This window comes from Coturnix japonica, chromosome 2 (genome assembly GCF_054131305.1).
Source record: "Coturnix japonica strain WE chromosome 2, WE-NBRP24, whole genome shotgun sequence".
Lineage (NCBI taxonomy): Eukaryota > Metazoa > Chordata > Aves > Galliformes > Phasianidae > Coturnix > Coturnix japonica.
In genome coordinates, this window is record NC_140664.1 from 59099673 (window position 1) to 59122481 (window position 22809).

General features: G+C 41.5%; 1 long non-coding RNA gene and 1 pseudogene across 2 annotated transcripts in view; one reads left to right on the forward strand and one right to left on the reverse strand.

Moving 5' to 3' along the window:
- Positions 1-126: 126 nt before the first annotated feature.
- Positions 127-3031, reverse strand: LOC146761843 (endogenous retrovirus group K member 10 Gag polyprotein-like; annotated as a pseudogene). Its single transcript, XR_014943284.1, has 2 exons — positions 2966-3031; positions 127-2518 (listed from the first exon to the last, which is right to left on the reverse strand). The product of XR_014943284.1 is annotated as an endogenous retrovirus group K member 10 Gag polyprotein-like (transcript).
- Positions 3032-5834: 2803 nt separating this feature from the next.
- LOC107309819 (uncharacterized) overlaps positions 5835-22809 on the forward strand; it is a 29363-nt gene continuing 12388 nt past the window's right edge. The window contains exon 1 of the long non-coding RNA XR_014943465.1: positions 5835-6975. This is a non-coding gene — a long non-coding RNA (uncharacterized LOC107309819). The remainder of the gene's footprint in view (positions 6976-22809) is intronic.

The window sequence follows — 22809 nt, forward strand, 5'->3', positions numbered from 1 at the left end:
AGATATTTACTATTACATCTAACTTGCCTTTAACTGAAGGCCCAGAAGTTTTTCAGACAGGAGCTTCAGTCTTTGTGCTTATAACTGTTGGAAATATCCTCAATAATTTTTGGTCGGGACGGTATCTCTGATAAAAGCAGCTTTTATTCGCGATTGCAATGGCGGGCACCCTGATGGCAGAAGCGCACCTATGGACATGATGTTACAGTTTTTATACCTTTTCTCCCATATGTTTCCCCCTCCCCTCTCCCCTTTGGTTGGGTATTACAGGTTACAATTTTACCCGAAGTTTGCATTTGCTAATTACATTCTGAAATTTGTTAGTTCACTTGCTATCTTGTCAGTCGCCGTCCTGCTGTTTCTGTTTCCAAGATGTCTCGGGACTCTTATCGCATTGATATGTTGATTTCCTTCAAAGCTTCTTTCATTCTGTCCCAGCGACCGTCGTTAAACAAAGAGCCCGGGGGGGTGGGGGGTGGGGATTCCAGTCCTTCCCGATATCTCTTCAGGCACATCCTTAGGTATTTTTACAATGCGTACAACAAAACACTAAAACATACATTGTTGCTAGTTTATACAGGCATATTGTTAATTATTTCAACTTCTCCTCTTTGGATCGTTTATTACTCAGGTCTTCTTTGTCCAGCACCAAAAATCAGTAGCTCTATTTCAGACAGCTGGACAGACAGGAGCTGCAGTCTTTGTACCTAATAACTTCTACCTAATAACTACAAACTGCTTCACTTATATAATGAGACCCTGAAATAAAATATTCTTATCTTGTTCTAAATGCAGAAACAACATTTGATTCCCACATAACTTACTCTATCTACCTAATCTCTATGGAGATATATATATGTGTATATGTATATATTACTTTACTTATATACTGAGTATGTGTTGCTGGGGAAGGTTTATCTAGAGGATGAGCAATGAAAATTATCAGAGAACCCCAATAAAGCAGAAAGACTCCTGAAAAGAACTACTAATTTTAATAAAGGGCCCAAGTGGTAGCAGAGGCCATGAAATTAACAAATTTCTTATCTTGTTCAGATGGCAGAAACAACATTCATTTCCCACAGTGTGGGCCAATGCAATGGCCAGGCACTTTGAGCAATTACTGTTACATCTGCTGCAGGGTCTACGATGCCAGACACCGCAAATTTCTGCAATGGACTACCTTACCCTAGCATGCAAGTCAGGGTTAGCCAAATGTGTGATTCCTTTTGAGCCCACAGAATGTGTGGGGAACCTGTATAGCCAAACCCCTCGGCCCCTCTCTCTTTGTCAATTGCTGGTACAATGCTGGCACATAAAAATATATCAGTTGTGCAATTACAGGCACCTGGTGGCACATGACAAGGAAGCCCTGGCGTCTATACCATAATTTTAATCTCCTCTAAGAAATCCGCACTTATGATCCCCGGTAGTACAAAGAAACCTTGGATAGTAACAGAAGATCGCCTTGTCAACAAAGCACTATGACCATATCCTAAAAGATCCCATGACTTCTGATGCTACTGCCCTCACTTGGTTAGAATCTAATCTCACTGGCTCAGAGGTGGCCAGATCCACTCCGGTGGTGGCGCGAGTTCTTGTGTATAAACCTATGGCGCCTGTGGCGCTGATGCTGACTGTGATTCCAGAGTTATTGATGCCTCACGCTCCCGCCCCCATTTTCCTGAAGAAGGAGCCCTTTCCTGCCTAATCAGGGATGGCACTGATTTGCATAATGCCAACTGTGGCGGCATCTGGTGTATACCCCTGGTCTGGACGGCTGCATGGCCCTTCTGTCTGGGCAATTTCGGCAGAAATGACCTGGCTGACCACATGCAAAGCAATTCTGAAAATCTAATTTCATCTCTGTGAACACTATAGCCATCATGTTGTATTGATGTTGCATAGTGCCCACTTTATTACAAGAGACTATCATCTGTAAAAGGGTAGGTTTTTTCAGAGGGTGGAGAACTTTCTGACAATCCTCATTAGCACTTTCTATAGCCATCTTGTATCAGTATTTCCCCTGCCTCCTCATTTTCCATCTGTTTGTCCAGACTGTCTTTCAATTTATCAATTAACTGCAAGAAAAGTTCACCCGGCCCCTGCTTTATGTTGGTAGACGAATGCTGGGGTTTACCCACATCAGGGACCTTTAGAAAGGCATCTAGGGCTAAGTCTTTGGATTGGTCTAAAGCCGCAACATTCAATTGTACTTGAGCCATTCTGGGAGCATAATTACCTTCCCCGAGCAAGGCTTCTGTATCGATGACTTGCAAAGGGTCCCTGTTAGGTCTGCCCAGATTCTCTATTGCCTTTTGTTGTGTAGATTCCCTCCGAAAGCCCATCAACATCATGTATTGGGTACTTAAATAAATTGTGCAAAAGTCTTGCAATCACGAAGACAAAGAGTGTAACTTTTCATAACAGAACTCAACAGATTACTGGTATAGGGGGAGCTATGCCCAAATTCAAGAACCGCTTTCCTGAGTTCTTTTATAATTTGGAAGTTTATACCCTCCTAACTCAGGCATCTATTTGGTTCATAAATTACAGGGCAGGCAAGAACTGAATGCAGTTCTGGACCATGTCAAAATCCCCCTCCACTTCTTTGCAGATCACATGCCAAACATCACGTGGATCTGGGGGGTGCAAGTCTGGTTCCTTCCTAGGGCTCACTAGACTGAGGTCTAAATGGTCATTGCTCTTAAAACCACAGTCGTTTACAACGGCTTCCACCACAGGAGGAACAGTGGGCTCTATAGGGAAGGTGGATTCTGCATCTTATTTTAGAGATTCAAATACCAATCTCCAGGGTCCCAGAAGGTCTTTAGCCACGGGGTCAGAGCAGCTATGATTCTATGTCATAGATCGTAGTCGCATTGTACATAATGTCTTTCTTTGTCCCACAGCAAATAGCACCCAGCATAGCTGTAGGTCTACTCGTGTACAAATGTCTTCAACAGACCATTCCTCTTTTCACAGGAAAACAGAGAAATAAAGTATCTATAAATAATGGAGAGCTTTTCAACATGCATACAGAATTAAATATATATATATATATATATATACACATCATATATTATAAATATATATTATATATTATAATGTATAATATTATAATATATAATATATATTATAAATATATATTATACAACACACACACACACATATATGTGTATATATATATATATATATATATATATATATATATATATACACACACACATCAACAACAACATCGGGTAGATATTGTATAGCTTCCACCACTGTAAACTAGTAAGGACACATCCTGGAGGGGTACTTAGGCTGGAAACTGTGAACAAGCTTCTGACCTGCGGAATCAAACTCTATAACCAGAACTAGGTTATAAAGCATATAGGTTACATACCTTATCTCCTAAGTATTGTGATGTTATGATTTGCCCACACTTGTAACTCAAATTTAGGCCCCTTTATTTCTGCAGTTATATTCTCATTTATACACTTATGCCTACCTCCTGCCCCTTTCCATAATGTCCAATTAGTGGACAGAATCCCATATTGAGGGAGTTCCATTCCTCCATCCCTTGGCAAGGCTGTACATACCCAGCAATCCAAAATATTCATAATCAGAGTGAGATTTTCTGTCACTTGTGTAAAAGCATTATCCCATCAGGCTAGAGAAAATCCTATATAAACACTAAGAAATTATACATTCATATTTTCTTCTTAAGTTTATGTTTAAGAGGCTCCTTCTCTTCAACAGATGGTCTTTTTCAGGCAGGTGTGGTATATCCATGAGATCAGTCCTTCCACCTTAGCCGCTGTATGTGTGGTCAGAAGCACTTGGTAGGGCCCTTCCCATTTTGGTTCCAAAGGCGAATCTGAGAGGGATTTAACATAAACATAATTGCCAGGCAATGCATCATGCACTGGTCCATCCAGGCCCCTTGTTCTAGTACCGAATACCACTCTTTCAGTTCTCTTTAGTTGCCTTGTTAGGCTGATCACTGATTCGTTCAACACCTCATCCCTCACCTGTGTGGAGATTTGTACAGCATAAGGTCACCCATAAAGAATTTCATACAGTCTTCCTTGGTTTGGGGTTTAGTTCGAATTAGATTGTTCCCCATACCCTGAACCTTGGAATTATTTCTTGTCCTCAGGCCATCCTGAAAAGGTATCTGTTAAAACTAGCATGTATCTGTACCCTCTTTTTTTATTGGGAGTTCTGAGAAATCCACTTGCTATTGTTGTCCTGGATAATTTCCTCTACCTATTTGCCCTAAGTGAACCTTCTGACCTGTTTTAGGATTATTTTGTAAACAAACTTCACATTGCTGGGTCACTTGTCTGATAGTAGTATACAAGTTTCGGGCTACTACTTGTTGAACAAGATGTTTATATAATACTTCTGCTCCCCAGTGGGTTTTCCTATGTTCAGTCATCACCACAGACCATACATAATATGGCTGCTGGAATAACTACTTTCCCTTGTGGTGTAGTGACCCATCCTTCCTTTCTTTACCTGCCCTTCTAAATAATTTCTAGCACTAAAATCCTTCTTCGGGTCTGAAATGAATATAAAATCTCTTTTCTTTTCTTTTCTTTTCTTTTCTTTTCTTTTCTTTTCTTTTCTTTTCTTTTCTTTTCTTTTCTTTTCTTTTCTTTTCTCTTCTTTTCTCTTCTTTTCTTTTCTTTTCCAGAGAGTAATTAGGTATGTTGGAGTCAGACCACTCCAACTTATACAAAGGTAACCCATTTCACAAAGGAATGTTAGCAGAGAGGGAGGAAGAAAGAATGATTGTTAAAAAGACTGCAGCTTTGCACACAAAATGGCCTCTGAACAAGCCTTATTGGCATGAGCATAGGATGAATTCCCACTAGTGTGGGCTGACACAGTCCTTCTTAGCTGTGCCATATTTCTCACAGTATTTTTTGTTGTACCTGCATACTGTTTTATTTTATTGGTTTTTTCATGCCTGCCTTTTCTCCCTGCTGTCAGGGCCATAGTCTCAGGAATGTTACCAGTGATAACATATTGCAGATGTATTAACTAACTCCAGCTACAATCAAGCAATCTCTCACTTTTCAACTTTGTCAGGATCACACAAACAATGCAAAAAAATAATCATCGTTCTGGTCATAAGACTTGCCTGGCAATAACTAGAAGCCTTTGAAGAGAAAAAACAGCAACAACAACAAAACAGTTGTGTTTGGGCGAATTCAATAGCATATAGTATTCCACAAAATCACAATGGCAAGCCAAAAAGTGTAAGTAAGAAACTGGAAATGACTTGGATACCAAAACAAACTGGCATGGCAGCTGTACCAAGAAGAATGTTCAGTTCAGCTCCTCAGTCAGCAGTATGTGATATATATCAAAGTATGTATGATGCAGTGAGAGATACAGGAGAGGAAACTATGAAATTACTGGTAGTGTCACAATTTAACTTCAGATGAATGAAGGCTATTGTAAGATGACACTCAGGATCCTCTAATCTAACATACACACGCCCTTTGCAAAAGCTATAGCCTAAGTAGTGATCTGTTGCAGCCCTAGAAAGCCTGCTAAATAAAAAATAAAATAAAATAAAAAAATAAGAAAGGTGATTAACAATTTACAGCGGTGTCCAGTCGTCAAGCGCCGCTGCAGCCTCGCTTCGCCTTGCCTCCGCCGCCCCACAGCGCCTCCTGCCGTCCCTGACAACGTCGCAGGTCGCTACCACTGAGGGCCCACACAAGCCCTTCCGCCGACTGTCGCTGCCGTCGGTGGGGAGGGGCGGCCGAGCCCGGAAGTTGATTACAGCCGTCACGGCGATTGGGGTAGGGCCTTGCCGGCGCATCGGTGCACCCGACGAGAACCCCGGCTGTGGGCGGGCACGGCGCCGCACAAAATGGCGGCGAGGGAGAGGGCTGAGGAAGAGTTGGTGCAGCACGGGGTCCGGGTGGGAGCGCTGCCTGGGTTGCCTCGCCGTCAAGGGAGCTGTACGGCCAGTGGGCTACGCGCCCGCTGAGCGAGGAGCGTTAGGTGTGTGTGGGAGATCACGCAGCAGTAATCACGGTGTAATTACCGGGACGGTGTGGATGGTGACTGCATTCTAAATGTATCTTGCCTGCTTTTAGATGTGGGGCACATTCTTCTAGTGTGCTACAAACAAAACCCTATAAATGGAAAATAATTGGCGTTCTAGTGGGGGCATGAGGCTGTAGCTCCCTCCGTGGTAGTTTAACCCGTGTGAATTTCACTTCCAGAGATGGTGCTGCAGCTCCACGCTGATGGGTTTGGGTGGACAGGGGTGCTGCTGCTGCCGCCCGGGGCCTGGCATGCGGGTATGGTGGGAGCAGCATTGCTGGCAGAAATTCGAGGAATTGAGACAGACTTGAAGCAGGTCGGTTATTCTGTCAGATTCACAGAAGGAAAACTGCAGCTAATCTTCACTCTTTAGGTATGACTTGATTGTCATCAGCACATTTTAATAAACTTATGACACTTTGAAGAAAAGGAATTGGTATCCTCTAAAAATCAGAGCGCCGCGGTTTAAGATCGGTCATTGCTGATGACAAGGTTCTTCCCTCATCCCTTTTCACTGCTGAAGCGAGCCCCTCCTGCTTCCCACACTGGTTGAACTAAGTCAGTTACATTCTGCTTAATGGCGCGATCTCGCGAAGCACAAAAGGATCGTGTAGCTCAGGGTGCAATGGATTGCTTCTTTTAATACCAATTTTTGATGAACTGAAGCGCTGACGCTGGAGCAAGCCTCCCTTAAGCCGCCTTGCATGCTGGAGCAGTAGCAGGCAGCGACAGCAAGATGGCCCTGTTCTCCTGCTCCAGCGGCACGGCCGGCTGGAGGCTTGCGGCAGCTGCGGGCGTCCGCTAGTGCTCCAGTGTGTCCCAGTTTTCTGGGCGTGGTTGTACCCTGCTGCTTCAACGTCCAGCAGAAGGGGCGAGAGTACCCCTTTCTTCAGTGTGACCGGGAGTGCGGTAGAAAAAGAGGTATGCACGCTGACAGAAAGATGAGAAAATACTGCCCTTTTGGCAGTGTAATGCTTAGTGATTGTTTTGTCACAGTTAAGACTTCCAAATAATTGCTAGCTCTATTCTAACTTTTCTCTGCATGTATGTGGTGTGTGCAGCGTTCGGCTTGTTCTGAATATTTCAGTACTTTAAGTTACTGTTACCTTAAGGAATGTAGCAGTGAAGTTGTTGCATTTCCTCCCCTAAGGAAGAAAGGATTCTCGTGAAGGACAGGTGGAGGCTTGGATGCAGGATTAAGAAAGTAGTAATAATAATAATAATAATAATAAAGTGTCTTTTTTTTGCTTTATGACCTTTGATTTGGACTACTGTACATTGAATTTAAAAACAAACAAACAAACAAAAAACAAACACAGATGTAGAATGGAGATAAGGTGCTTTTGGGATTAGAAAAATAAAACCCAAATGTTTCATTACTATGTTACAACTTTTTCTAAGTACTACTTTGGTGCAGCAGTTGTGAAGTTAATGAAGTGTTCAAAGATTATTGCTGCGTATTTTACTTCAAAGCTGGCCGTTCCCTAGAAGTAAGAGGCTTTGTGTGTCTTGATGGAGAAAGGTGGCTGAGAAAGCACTAGTATGAACTTCTGGGTTTTGACTCAGTGCCAGAGGAGCAAAGGAGCAAAATACCTACACAGGTCTGACCACAGCATAAGGTCAAGCAGGAGGAAGATTTTATGCTGGTGGTTGTTTTCACTACAGCTAAGGTAGCTTTATTCCTGCTGCTTACACAGAGGAATGGGCATGCACATGCTCTGCCCAGCAATGTGGCTGTTCTGGTGCTTGGCTTGCACCTCACACAGTCTAATCAGCACAGGTGAATATGACTGATGTATTCAACACCAGAGCTCTACTCAAGCAGTACTTAATAACATTCTCTTATTTGCTCAGACTGATTTACCTATGAAAGTCTGCAGGGCAGCTTTTAGAGCAGCTCTGAGGATTCATGTGGTAGCAGTCCTACCTGAGGTTGTTCTGAGAACTGTAACTGATCTTGAGACATGGATCTGAAAGACACATCAGCCCTCGCCTACTTTTTGCTGAGACACCCCACCACTTGTCTAGCTCTCAGCTGTCCAAGTGCCAAAAAGCAGAAGTCAACAGCAGATGTACACATGGGATATGCTTACATATTTAAGCAGGAGAGGAAGAAGGAACTCAGATGGATTTTTCAATTTGTATTGACTCAGTCTAGAATTTAGAGCTGTGATTTTGCACAACTGAGGAGGCTGCAGAAAATACTTGCATTGTTTCTTGTTTTCAATAAGCAGTAATTTCATGACCATAAAGTTAATGTGGGAGCTTGAAGATGCAGTCTTGTTTTCATCTGTTGAGTATATTGTAAGGAATAAAAATGATGTAAGAGTGTACCTTTTACGCAGGAGAACTTGAAATCTTATTAACAGTTTTCAGTTCAGTGTTATATCTTAGTCTCACCAAATACTTTCACTAATATTTGCTTTTAAGTGTGTTCCATGGATACTTTCTGGTCTGATATGAGTGTGTATAATTAGATTATAAATGACATGATAGAATATGAGAAGATACATTGGGGGGATAGGGCTGTTTTCTTCTTTAAGAACTGCACAGCAGTAATAACTTACAACCCCATGACAAACTCCTTGTCCTCCAGGGTACTATAATTAGCTTTTCTTTGTATTTACATATTTTCATTAAATGATTGTACAGTATAACACAAGCTAAGACTGCCTACTCCCTGTTTCTGGAGATATTTCAGAATACTCTGCATGTGCAGATAATTTGATGTTTTTTTCTTTTTCTCCTTCCTTGCCTTTCTCACTTTCTCACCTAAATCAATCACAAGAACAACTTTTTAAAATGACTGCAATAAACACAGTGAGGATTATTATCCTTTAGCTAAAAATGGATTCTGCCATCTTGCTATTAGGCCCCCTAACAGATCAAACTGGAGGCACGTGAATAGGGAATGCTTTCCTATCTGTGGCTGTATCTGCTTTGAAGAACAGCTTTGTAAGCTTCTCCCATTATTAACTAACAAAGAGATAGAAATCTTCCACATCCCTATGTGCATGCTCCAGATGCAGATTAATTTCATTAATGCCAGCAGCAATCTCCTAGTCTGGCAGGTAATAGTAATAGTCTCGTGCGGGTTGGAAGGGACCTTAGAGATCATTGAGTCCAACCCCCGGGATTCGAACCTCTGTGCTGCCGAGCGGCACTTCTACCACTTGCGCCACAGGGGGATTCGAACACCCGGGCCCCGGTGTTGCAACGCGGCATACCTACCATTTGCGCCACTGGGGCATACAGGTGTTGGTCTGCATCTTACTACTAAGGCTGATGCTAACTTTGATGTTAAATGAACTAGAGCCAAGAGTGTGTTTTTGAAGCAGATTGTTGGCTTGACCTTGAAATTTTCAGATGGACCACCAGAAGATGCACCTCAGGAGCTTTCCTCACACCTTCCCACACCACATGGGGAGAGTAACTGAAGGCAGGCAGGTATTAGTCCCAACTAACTGCATGTGCACACAGAGCCTTCATAGTGGGAAATGAGACCTCTGCATAGGACATTTTGATTTACAGACCCGTACTATTTCTTGATGTAGATAGAGCCAGCAATAGTAGTAAGATTATCAGCCTGGTGTTAAGCTAATTAGAAGCTGATATATTTCAGCTCTCACAGAAGGAGAACACATAGGGAACAGCAATACACATTGGGAACTTCGATCTACCAGAAGTCTAACCAAGCCTCAGACAGTACTTCCAACTCTCTTAGCCCTCTGCAGAAGTCACTATAACTGTTTGTGTAGTATTGGTGAACACTACAAATTGAAGGTGTAAACAAGGATTGATGATACAAAGGGTTAGACTGTTTGAAGAGATAGGCTCATCTGAACAATATTTGGTTTGGTGTAATTTGAAAAATTCACTTGAGGGTAGGAGATGCATGTTGGGTACTTAGGAGCTGGGAGAAAGGGAAGTTCTTGAGTATGCAGAATCAGTTGTAAACACATGATGAATAGACTATTTAACAAGAGTCTTTAATTTGGTTTTGAGAGGTACCACAGCTCGGATTCTCCTCAACTTAGCAAAGGAAAAAATAAGTGTGAATCGGTACAAGAAAGCCAGGGTTAGCCACTAGTGGATGGAGTCCTAGTCTGTCTCCTTTATCTCCTTTAGCAAGGAGAACAAATCATAAAAACCATAAAAACCTATATATATATATATTAAAATGAGGAATGGGTTTTGTCTTAAAAACTTTTCATGTCTTGTTAGTTCCACATGGACATCACCAAGTCTTTGACTTGCACAGAATGTGGTATTCTCTGATTTCTTATATCATTTTTTTATATCCTCTCCACAAAATGAGCTCTCTCTAAAGCACAACACAAGCATCTTTCCAGAGGCCTCCCCTGTAAGAAACCTCACCAAGCAGCAGACAATCATTTTTCCTCTATGCTTCCTTTCCATCATTATTTCTAGCCATAGTAAAAGGCAGACTGCAAATAAACACTTGCCATGTTTGATGGGACTGGTTGTCCAGCAAGTATGCTATTAATGAATATGCTGAGGAGGGAAGCTGCTTATCTGTCTAAAGAAGTGACATGGCACTGTTTCACATGACTTTGGATATCGGCCATATAACTTGCAGTGAATAAAAGCTTTAGGCCTGAGTTTTTGCCTTGGCCCTTTATCATTATTCCCCTTTGCTAATCAGAGTGCTGCAACATGATTTAGGTCATATGCCAAACCATTCTGACTATTAAGTTTAGATGATGTTGCTTATTCTACTAGGACTGGAAAGCAACTATCAGCACCCACAGCTACAGCATGAGATGATACAAGAAGCTTGAGAAAACCCTCTGTTAAATAGGAAGCAGAGAACTGCACACAAGTTATTAGAGCTGCAGTTAGAAATTGATGTGCATAACATTAGTGTTTTCTTATATTTACATTTAATCTAGGCAACTGCATAGACAAAGTACAGCTTTACAAGTCCTGGCTTGTAGTATTATGTTTCTGTACATGGCATATCTGGAAAGCCTACCTTAAGAGATGATTTACAGTAAGTAGTACCTTAGTACCTCCAGGATTCCCTATGTGGTATAGAAATACACTGAGATTCTCAACAGAAGCCTGTTGTCTGAACTTAAGTTGCTTTGTTTTCTCCATTACCAGGAACAAAAAAATCATCTGACTTCAGAATAAATGAACTGGAATCTTGGGTTGTACATGTACTAAAATCACCGTTAAACACAGGATCTTTTCTTCTTCCTTTCATTACAAAATCTACAGCGATCTCCACCATTTAATTGAAGTTTTGCTGCCATCTTATACAGGTAGCTCGGGTTCCAATTAACAGAATGGAAAGATTTACTATAGTGGGGCATGATAAAAAGATGATTTGAGGTTGCTTTCACATGGTAACCATGATACAGTTTAATGAAGTTGTTGAAAACTTGTGTATGGAATACTGGACAAATCTATGGGAAATTATCAGAAAAGCTAATTCTAAAATGCAATCTTCACTTCACTGGAATTGCTGGAACATTTTCTCTGTACTAGATTGGAGCCAGGGTTTTACTGTAGGTGCGTATCCTACTTTCTAGGAATTAATGCACACTGCATAGTTAAGTTTCTCTGAAATCTGCTGTAGCACCTTTGTAACTTTTTCTCTTCTATTAGGATAAATTGAATCTTAAAATACATTCCTAAATCTTCATCTCCACTCCATATTTTAAATGAGAAACTGAGTAGATATCCCTCCAATATTCTGCTTGAGCAACATCATTGGCATCCCTTTTACTCTTAGTCATAATGCACGCTAGTATGATGTCTTCCATCAGGATTTCAGAGCACCTAACAAATATTGTGTCTTGGTGAGGTGTGTAAGTAATTAATTTTAGAAGCCAATGCCATACAAAGGAAAGGGTGGGTTCTCAATAGTGCATAGCCTCTTATTCTTTTACAGTGTTTTTTTACAGGTGTCTAGATCTGACGTAAATTCCTAATGTAGAATTTGTTTTGTAATGTCTACAGCATCTGGAAAATTCATGATGCTGAACTGCATGACATCTCTCACATTTCCATCACGAGAAAGCATGTCATTGCAACTTCAAAACAAAATGGAGTTATGGTAAGTCAGGTCGGTAGAGAAGACAGGTGAAGAGTTTGAGACTTGAGCTACAGCTCTGCCTTCATTTTTATAAGAATAGACTTTACTAAATTCCATCGTCCCAGGTTTCTACAGGTAGAGAAGGATTTACTGAGTCTTTTTCCTAGACACATTTACTTTCTGTCTGGAAGTCCCATTTAGGCAGATTTTGAAAACTTCATAAATTTTTCTGGGCTTTCTGGAATTTGGATAACTGTAGGAAACAGACTTTTCTGAAATTGCTACTGCATGTCTGGAAACTCTAGATAGCAGGACTAAGGGTGCTCTGCAGTTGCAGAACGTGAAGCAGCCTAGCAGGAGCAGCTGTTTGCTGAGCTCTCTTGCCATGCACTGTTAAGTAAAGGACTCTTCAGAAACAGTATACTTGCTGTAAACATAGTTTGTAGCTACTAAGGATGCAGTCAGCCCCATACACTGGTGAGAGAACTACTCAGATATCTGCAAATAGATTATACATCCATTTGCTTCAGGGTGTGCTGCAGCTGCTGCATGTGCACATACTTCTTTCACCTGTTAAATCCTCTGCAGACATACGAGATTCCTATCCCTCAAGCTTGTCTAACCTGGAAGAAAAAATAGCAGAAAGGTGGATATTTTTCTTTGGAATGTTGAGGGAAGTCATCTAGCTAAATGACAAATACAAGGTAAAGGACCAGAGGAGCACCTGAGCAGCTGCAAATATAACTGGGAATCTGAAAATAAGACTGAGAGACTTGTCCCCAAATTTTGGCAGTAGTGGCTTAATAGTTCAGCTTAACTGTCTGAGAAATCATTGTTTGACTTCCTTCTTTTACAGAACAGAGGCACAATTTTGCCTTTTTTTTTTTTTTTTTCCCCCTTACCTTTGTCTTTTGTAACATTCTCATTCAGTCTGTGGAAATGTGAGTAAGTGGATTCAGTTTTTACTACACCACTGCTTAAAAATCATACTTTTTGGAAGGGTTATCAGGAGCATTCTATGTCATGCTTTTGCAGGAAATCTCGTCTTGTGCAAACTGTTTTGAAATTAAACAAAATTCTGAGAAGCTTACTATATCTGTTCCAGAGAATGTATTGCCTGTGATATCTTCTTTCTAACCCTCTGGAAAATGAATAAATAGGGAAAAAAAACAAAAAAACTTCATTATATCTAGCTAGATTTGAGGTAGAAGAGCAGAAAATAAAATGTGCTAAAAATCAAATGTCTGAGATATGATAGAAGACTTGAGTGCATTAAAAAATCAGTTCAGATGTTTGTCTGCCACCAGTGGTGGAGCCCAGAATGTCAGAAAAAGATCCTCATCTGCTTGACATCCACTCCCGGTACTCATTCATTGATGGTGTACTTTTAACATAGGTTATAATTGTACACATACAACAAAGCAGTGCTGTGAAGTCCCCTGTCCACAGCGAAGAGAGAGAGCAGAAAGGTCTTACTGATTAAAGCATTCTCAGCATTGATATGATTTGCTGTGAGCCTTGAAAGAGAGGGAAGAACAACTGCACACACCATATTTGGGGGTATTGTTGAGAGTGAATTCTCCTATGCTAAAGTAATTCTTGATAAAACGTTCTAGCTTTCAGAAATCATACAATTAAAGCACACACAGTGAGTGTTGGAAAGTTGAAGTATCAATGTTCTGTAAATATGCTTGAATTAGAAGTTAGGGCTGCCAATCTGGTGAAGGCCTAAGTATACGTCTTTTAAACCAAATATGGTGCATTTTAGTTTCTGAAGAGGGAAGAGAGTCTACCCTTTCCTAACAGAAGAAAAAGACCGAATACATTGTCCCGATCCTTATTCTACAGGATTCTCTCCAAATACCTAAACTTCAATTGGAAAGCAGAAATAATGTGCTTGTTATTTATATATTTATACAAAACACATTTATGCATATCCAGTTTGGGCAAATTCCTGTTATAATGAGGCCAATGAGTAGCATCTAGATCAAATTTGTTGCCAGCATGGTAGTGCTGACAGTGACAGAGCATTAGAAATTAATCTGGACATTCATTCTTGTGAAAGTGTGCTAGCCAGTTGTTTCTAAACCGTGCAAAGTAATATGCCTTTGGATTGTACACAGCTAATCCTCTTTCTGCTTTGCTCTCTGTAACCTGCTTAGTCTTACATGAAACTTATTCTCCATTTTGTGAGCCTGTTGAAATCAGTGGAAGAAGTCCAGATTTTTTTTGTGGGTTTTAGAGCAGAATGTGTGAACATCTGGTCTACATATGAGTCTTATAATTGAAAGGTGAAGAAAATAAGCACTATCAAACTGTATTGGACTTGGCGCTGTAGTAAAGGTATAAATGAAAGTAACGTGAAACTTGTAAAACCAGACTGGACGTAACACTGATACATGCTGAAGAAAGCAGTCTAGTGCTAGCAGGGGAATAAGTCAAATACCTCATAATTTCTTTTCCATAGTTTTTACTTTTCCACATATTCTGTAATGTAACAGTACGTTTTTTTCTTTTTTCCTCTAGGCAAATAGTTGCCAGACAGCAGCACTGGAATGAGAATATATGCAGTGTTTGCTTTTATCCTGTTTTACAAAAGAAGTATGAATGCCTAGTGTTATTCCAAGTATAAAATTACAGGTGTCAAATCATTTGGTGTTTTAAGTGCTATGCCAGAAAAGTAATCCAGTAAAAATAGCTATATCCTGTTAAAACTAAACAGTATTGTTATTACAGTTCCTTACTTGCATGGTTCTGCAGTGTAAAGCTGTGTAAAGCATGTAAGACCAGCAAGGAACTTGTGTGGAATTTCCCAGAACATAGGAAGGTAGGAGGATGGAAAGGGTCCAATGTCAGAATCTGCCTGGTTTTTGTTGCATTTGTTTGAACTATAAATACTACTAAGCAAAAAGTGTTCAGCCTCTCAATGATTGTTTCCCAAAAACTGCAAAGCATTAAAGCAAAGGGTACTTTATGCTTTATTGTGGCTTAATGTATGGACAGCTCCCTGTCCTAAGAAGTGTATTGTTTAAATAGGAGAAAAATACTTACCTAAAAACGTGAAAGAATTTTAGCATCTACACATTACAGGTGAGGGTATAACACAGAGTTTAAGATGACTTGACAGGGCTAGGGAGCTGCTATGCCAGCTGTGGTGGATACTGTTGCTGTCAGATACTTCAAAAAACAAGGACATATTTACAGGGCTGACTAAGTCTTCAAGAAGCAGATTTACATGCGCTTGATCTACGGCAGGGGGAACAAGACCATGTGACAGTCCAGTGGAACACGAGTTTTTGTTATATGAATTTTTTCCTCAACAGAGCCACATACTTTGTGCAGCTGCTGGAAACCTAGTTAATACTTTTATTGTCCACTCCACAAAAGCTAAGTTTGAATCAAATCTATTTAGTATGTTATTTCCTGGAAGAAGGTAAAAGAGTCACTGCATTTAATGCTTTTTCAAGTTTTCTGGAGCTACAGTGAAACCTGGAGAGAGACAACCCAGTCTGCTAAATTGGGGACACACTGCTTCTGTCAGTGTAGATGTTAAGAAGCTTATTAAAGGACACTGCAGCTGACAAATGAATCTTTAATCCCTGGCAAATCCCTTGAGTTTATAGTCAGTGGAAAGCAGTTAATGTAGAAAATAATTTATTACTCATCATTTCATGTGTGTTTTCAGGTCAGATATGTTTCCTTTTGTGATGATTATCAGAATTCATTTTACTTGTAATATTCAGAGTGAATGTTGGCTGCCTGAAAAAAACATTTCCCAAATGCCAGCTCTTTTCCTTTGTTTCTTACAAAAGTGGGCAGCATGTGTTCATTGTCCCTGATGGTATTTTAAGTCAGTGGCACAAAGTGTGGCAGGTGACAGCATGCTGCTAGCAGGAGGCTAGATCCTGAGGCTGAAAGGCTGGTGTGCTATAAACTAGAAACTGCAGGGGCACGTTGTGCGCTACAGTTTGAATCTCCTGACGTATGAGTAAGGGTTAACAATCACATGCTGATTTACCATAAAACTTTTAATGTATTTGTTCATTTTTGCTTTGCAAACTGCATGATCACTCTGAATGTAAGCATTTTGTGCTGAAGTTAGTAAGGCCTTTTTAGGTTCCTTTTTCTTACAAAGACTCATTCCTATTACTTTGTGGAAAGAATGGTACTGAAAAAGTCAGAGCAGATTATGTAGGAAAAATTCTTTGGGGTTTTTATTTTTTCAGTTTCTGAAAAAAGGCACTCTGGTAAGGTCTGTAGGTCAGTAGGTCAAACAGTCTCATAGTGCACCCACTGCAGGGTGATCTATTTGTTCAGTAGTTAGCTCTAGCCTATGAAAATAGCCTTTCACTCTAAAACAAGCACTCTGGCAGTGTTTGCTCCCAGGCAAATGCTTATTCTGCTACTGTTCTTTCACAGCTCAGCTGCATTTGATTCTTTTTGCAAGTGCAGAAGCTGTTCACCTTTGTAGTCATGAGAGTTAATTACAGCTCACTTTGGTCCTTTTTTTTTGCACAGCCAAAAGCTTTCATGTCCTTTTCATGGGACAGAGTGGAAAGACCAGTGTGTATTCAGGTGCTGCTCCTTATGCAATATATGATTCAGAGCTGCCAAGAAGTGCAGCTTCTGAAGCTGTGCAGGTCACTGTGTGTCCAGGCTGCTGGGCACAGTGCATCTGATGCTGGGGCTCAGCTCCAGGATCGATGAGACTGGGGAGTCTGCACCCCTTCGGAACTGGTGGCCAAGTGTGGCATCTGGGGTTGGAGAGACAGACTACTGAGCTTGAGGCGGGTACCAGCTGGAACAGCTCATGCAGCTGTTGCCTGTTTGGCTTGGCTCTCAGTGCTAGGCTGGGCTCTGAGCTTCCAGTGTGGTTGTGGCAGCACCAGAAGAGCACAGATTATAGTTTGGCTTTCATATCAGGCCAAGAAAACTAGATTTATCTTCCAGGCCAACAGAGCTGTCCTCTCCAAAGCAGATTTTCAAACTTTTTCAAGTGTTCTTTATAGGTTGTGGCTGCAGAAGCAGGAAGATCAGCAGAGACTGTGTCTACTTATACCATCTCAAATCTCTGGGGCTTTTAAATTGAATTATGCTTTTTCTTTTCAGCTAAATAAACTGTAGAAGGCAAACAGCTTTTTGGTGTACACTAAGATATTCTCAAGTGTTCTTGTTTCCAAGAGTGACATTAGTGGGGGCAGCAGTGCAGTCTCAGAACAGAGTTCTTATGCGTTCCAGTTACAGATATACTTCCCAAGATGCTGACAGCTTGATTTGTGAAAGAACAAAGCAGCAAAACAAAACTCAACCCGCAGCCTGTGCAAGAGAGAAAACCAGACTTGCTGTGCTACAGAGGAAGTGTCAAATATAGAGGTAACATTTCAAAGGAGGAAAGCTTTTAGTCTTCATGTACATGACAAAAAACCTTTTACAAGAGTATGTCACATAACTGTAACTATTTTTGAGCTTTAGAAGTTTCCTGTTTAATACCTGTGGGGTAAGCATGTAGCTAGCTGGAGGTCAGTTTAGGGCGCTGAAATCGATTGACCTGTGGTTTGTTACAGAGCTAGCCATTGTTGCTTCTTTTTTCTCCTGCTTTAAAATACGGGATATCTGGTAAACCCCTACCCACATCCCCCAAAATTTAAAAATGTCACATGACTGACTGTACTGGGCCTGTTCTACTTAGCTGCCTCGTTTTGCAAAGCAGACAAATATTGAGAGAAAAATGTTGCTTGATTAAGCAGCTGTCAGACAATAGAAACTCACCATGATGCTTTTATATGAGTCTGATGGATAATGGGAGGACATTAAATGCATGTGTCATTCCAGAGTTGTTTCTTTCCAGTCTGAAACTAAACGGCAGTTGCAGAAAGAGAAGGCTGAACTCAGGTGTTCTACTATTGAACAAATAATTTTATTTCTAAAACAGTATATCATGGCTGTGCACTACAAGCCTCATGATTTGTAAAGCCAGTCAAGTTCTGAAGGGAGCTGTGTCTAAATTTGCAGCTTATGAAAACAGGAGTTTGCTAATAAACACATTCTTCAGAATTACAGCCCAGCACATTCTTAAAAGCAGACTTCTTGTCTTTGTCTTGAACAGTAGCTTCCTATGACTACAGCAGAATGCTTTCATGACAGATGAGACAGCTTCCTCTTGACCACTTGGTTGTGTAATTGTTAAACGGAGAAAAAAAAATCAGGATGACCCAGTCTAAAAGGGGTAAACAAACAGAGCGCTGCCAGTGACAGAACAATCTTCTTTAAGCTTACCTTCTAGATAGTCTGAGCCATCAGTGCTCAAATTTGTTTATTCCCTTCTTCCTCCTTTCCTCTTTCTCTGAGCTGTATTACAAAGCAGTGCTGTGACTGGAAGCTGTGGATGTGTTACAGGGAAGGGGGTCTCAGCTGTATGTTCCTCTCCCTGACTTCTCCCCCTGACTTAGTGCTGGAAAATCCTATTTTAAATCCAACCTTGAGAGGAAAAAAAATATTCTTTGGTTCTGAAATGGAATGAATCTTATACACTTACTACCAAGTCTGTTTTCTGACAAGAGGGTCTGAGGCCTGAAAGGACAGATCCTTTGACCTGTTCAGGATGCTTGTAGCACAGGTTCCTTGGGAGTCGTTCCTTAAGGGTAAAGGGGTCCAGGAAGCCTCAATGCTCCTCAAGATGGAAATCTTAAAGGCACAAGAACAGGCTGTCCCTGAATGCCTTAAGGTGAGCTGTAGGGGAAGAAGACTGGTGTGGATGAACTTGGAACTATTGTTGAGACTCCAGAAGAAAAAGAGAGTCTATGTCCTCTGGAAAAGGGGCACGCTACTTGGGGAGATTACAAGAAAATTGCTGAGGTATGCAAGGAGGAAGTTAGGAAGGCAAAAGTCCAACCTGAACTCAAACAGGCCACTTTTACAAATATATCAATGGTAAGAGAAGAACCAAGGAAAATTTCCATCCTTTACTTGATGCAGTGGGGAACGTGACCGCTGAGGACAAGTAGAAGGCTGAAGTCCTCAATACCTTCTTTACATCTGTATTTAATAGGCAGATCAGTTATCCTTGGGGCACTTCATGGCCTGATCTGGAAGTCTCGGATGCTATGCAGCATACACCCCCAGTGATTCAGGTGGAGACAGTTAGAGAGCTCTTCCTCTATCTGGGCTGTCACAAGTCCATGGGACCAGACAGACACCTAGGGTGCTGAGGGAGTTGGTGGGGGTGATTGTTGAGCCTTTATCTGACATCTATCAGTGTTTCTGGCTATCTGGAGAGATTGTAGAGGATTGGAGGCTTGATGATGTCACTCCCATCTACAGGAAGGGCCATAAGGAGGATCCAGGGAACTACAGGCCTGTCATCCTGACCTCGGTACCAGGGAAAGTTATGGAGCAAATCAGGGAGCTTGATTTGGCAGGGGGGTTGGACTCGATGATTTCTAGAGGTCTCTTCCAACCCCTACAATTCTGTGATTCTATGAGATTACATGGCACATATGTGGTGTCCAGGGGATCAGGCCCAGCCAGCACGGGTTCATGCAGGGCAGGTCGTGCTTAACCAACTTCATCTCCTTCTGCGACTGGGTGATCAGGCAGGTAGACAAGGGAAAGGTTGTTGATGGAGTCTACATAGACTTCAGTAAAGCCTTTGGTATGGTCTATCACAGTATTCTCCTGGGGAAACTGGCTGCCTGTGGCCTGTATGGGTTAACCCTTCTTTGGGTAAGGAACTAGCTAGAGGGTCATGACCAGTGGGTAATGGTTAATGAAGTTAAGTCCAGCTGGCAACCTGTTACAAGTGGTGTCCCCCAGGGGCTGGTACTGGGGCCCATCTTGTTTAATATCTTTATTGATTACCTATATGAGGGAATTGAGTGTAACCTCAGTAAGTTTGCAGATGACACCAAGTTGGGAGGTGGTGTCTATCTGCCTGAGGGTTGGGAGGCTTTGCAGAGGGATCTAGTTAGGCTGGATTTCTGGGCTGAGGTTAATGGGATGAAGTTCAACAAGGCCAAGTGCTGGGTTCTACACTTTGGCCACTATAACCCCATGCAGAGATATAGGCTTGAGACTGAGTGTCTGTATGACTGTAAAGAGAAAAGGGACCTGGGGGTGTTGGTTGATGCTTGGCTGAACATGAGCCAGCAGTGTGTCCAGGCAGCCAAGAAGGCCAACAGCACCCTGGCCTGCATTAGAAATAGTGTGGCCATCAGGAGCAGAGAGGTAATCATCCATCACTCTGTACTCAGCACTGCTGAGGCTGCACCTCGAACATTGTGTTCACTTTTGGGCCCCTCACTACAAGAAATACATTGAGGTCCTGGAACACATCCAGAGAAGGGCAACACAACTGGTGAGGGGTCTGGAGCATAAGTCTTATGAGACTGGCTGAGAGATAGGATTGTTTAGTCTGGAGAAGAGGGGGCTTTGCACTCTACAGCTTCCTGAAGGGAGGTTGTGATGAGGAGGGGTTTGGCCTCTTCTGCCAGGTAACAAACAGGACCCGAGAAAATAGCTGCAAGTTGTACCAGAGGAGGTTTAGATTAGACATGAGGAAAAACTTTTCCTCACAGAGTGTTCAGGCATTGGAATGGCCTGCCCAGGGAGGTGGTGGAGTCACCATCCCTGGCAGTGCTCAAGAGGCATCTGGATGAGGAACTACATCTTTTATTCTTTTTTTAGTAGCCTGTGGTAGCAATGGTAATGGGAGGACGGTTGGACTAGATGATCATGTAGATTCTTTCCATCCTTGTGATTCTATGATTCTATGATTTTGCAATGAGGTATTGAGTTTGCATGGTAAATAGTGGGCATGCGCAGTACCCAAGCTGTACATGGCCACCCAAATGGTTCTGTTTTAAACTAAGTAGTACTCATGAGCAGGTGTACTTTGTCAAAGATTAAGAAAGACAGAGAGAAATTGATTTGCCAGAAATACTAATCTGGAGATGTGTGGCCTGGTTTGGCTTTTCCCGAAGTCAGACAAGTATACAGCTTTGGGGATGTATTTCAAGAGTCTGCTGAGGCTAGGAATCTGCCTTCACCATTTTAATTCCTTATCAGAACATGTCAGAAATATTTTCTTAGCATGTCTGTATATGCATGACTGTTTGAGTATATATGTGCATGCATGCACAGTCAGTTAACAGCATGTATTGACTATATGCAACAGGGATAAAATGGATTGTAAAATTTCCTTGTAATCTGCACAAACATCAATCTGGTTTCAAAAAGAATCCTCATGTTTATGAAAGATAGTCTGGTTGATGATGGTGAAGACTCTGTATGTGGAAAAAATTAATTTCTCAAATGGCAAACTAATTTGAAAGTCAGACTTTTCTGCTACCTCATTATGCTCTCTTTTAAACTCAAGATTCTAGTTTTCTGCTTCATAACAAGTTTATTGGGACAGCAAGTAGGTTGAGCAAAACAAAGGATGATACCTTGATGTTTATTCCAAATTCAGATGAGGATTTCTTGCCCCTACACTGAAGAGAGATATTTCTGTGCATGGTGAGAGGCTGCAGAGTAAATGGTAGCCATTATGCTGCTGATTTGCTCTTCCATGAGAACTGCAGAGCATAGCACCAGAATCAGCAGCAGAGTGACAGATCTGCAGATGAAAGAATACAAATTTGATTATAGTATTTTTTATGCTGTTAGTCGAGGTTTGGACAGCCACATTTACTTTAAACAACATCCAGAGCCTGATGGAGCCAGTGGGAGTTTTGCCATCACCTTCCCTTGGGGGCAGGATTTTGCTCACTGCTTAAGTTAGACACATCTTTACAGGAGCAAATGGGAGCAAACACACAGATTTTGAATTGAGGGAGCCAGTAAGCAGCTGCATGCATTTACTTTGAAACACATGTAAAAAAAGAGACAACAAAACCCAGCTGCTAGGCCTTCAACACATTTCTGTAATACCCGTGTTGGAGTCAGAGCTTACTCTTCTGCTTTATTTATGACCCTGGCTGCCAGAATGGGTGCATCTGGAGCTCAGACACCTTATGCCTGTATTGTAAATTAGTTAACCTGAAAAACAGATCTTTGCAGCAGACATACCAGGCTCTGTAGTGCTCTTGTGTATATATGTTTTTTTTTATGTGAAAGGGCTGTTGAACTTTATGCATAAACACTGCTGTCTGTCTTTTCCCTCCTCTTTTTGTCACAGGCTGTGGAGTGTCATTGAGTATTCAGGAAGAGCTCCCCAAGGAGATCAGGGACACAGACAGGGCCTCAATGCATGGACATGAAAGAATAAATATTCTAGTGGGAATACTAATGCAAACACCCTGCTCTGGGGTAAAAATGCATTAAACAGCTGGCTGCATGCTAAAGAAACTTTTAAAATCAATACAGAAATGAACTTATAAAATGTTTATGTGTAGATACGCTAGTGTTATAGCATAAGAGAGCAAAAGGATGTCACTGACCCCCTTTGTTATAAAGCATACAGCACTGTCAAGTACAAAGTACCAGTGCCAGAGAGCAGAGTGCTGGTCTGTTAATCCCTTTCTGTAGGGCTCAGAGTTCCAGATCTGCTGAAGTTGACGCCAGGTTGGAGTTAGGCCCTGGCAGGTTGAAGAATTAGATTTTGAGAGTGAACTGCTGTTATCATCAGTTGCTCAGAGGACACAGGTCTGCAAAGTAGCCTGTTGCTATTTTCGATTAAGCTATTTTGTAAAAAA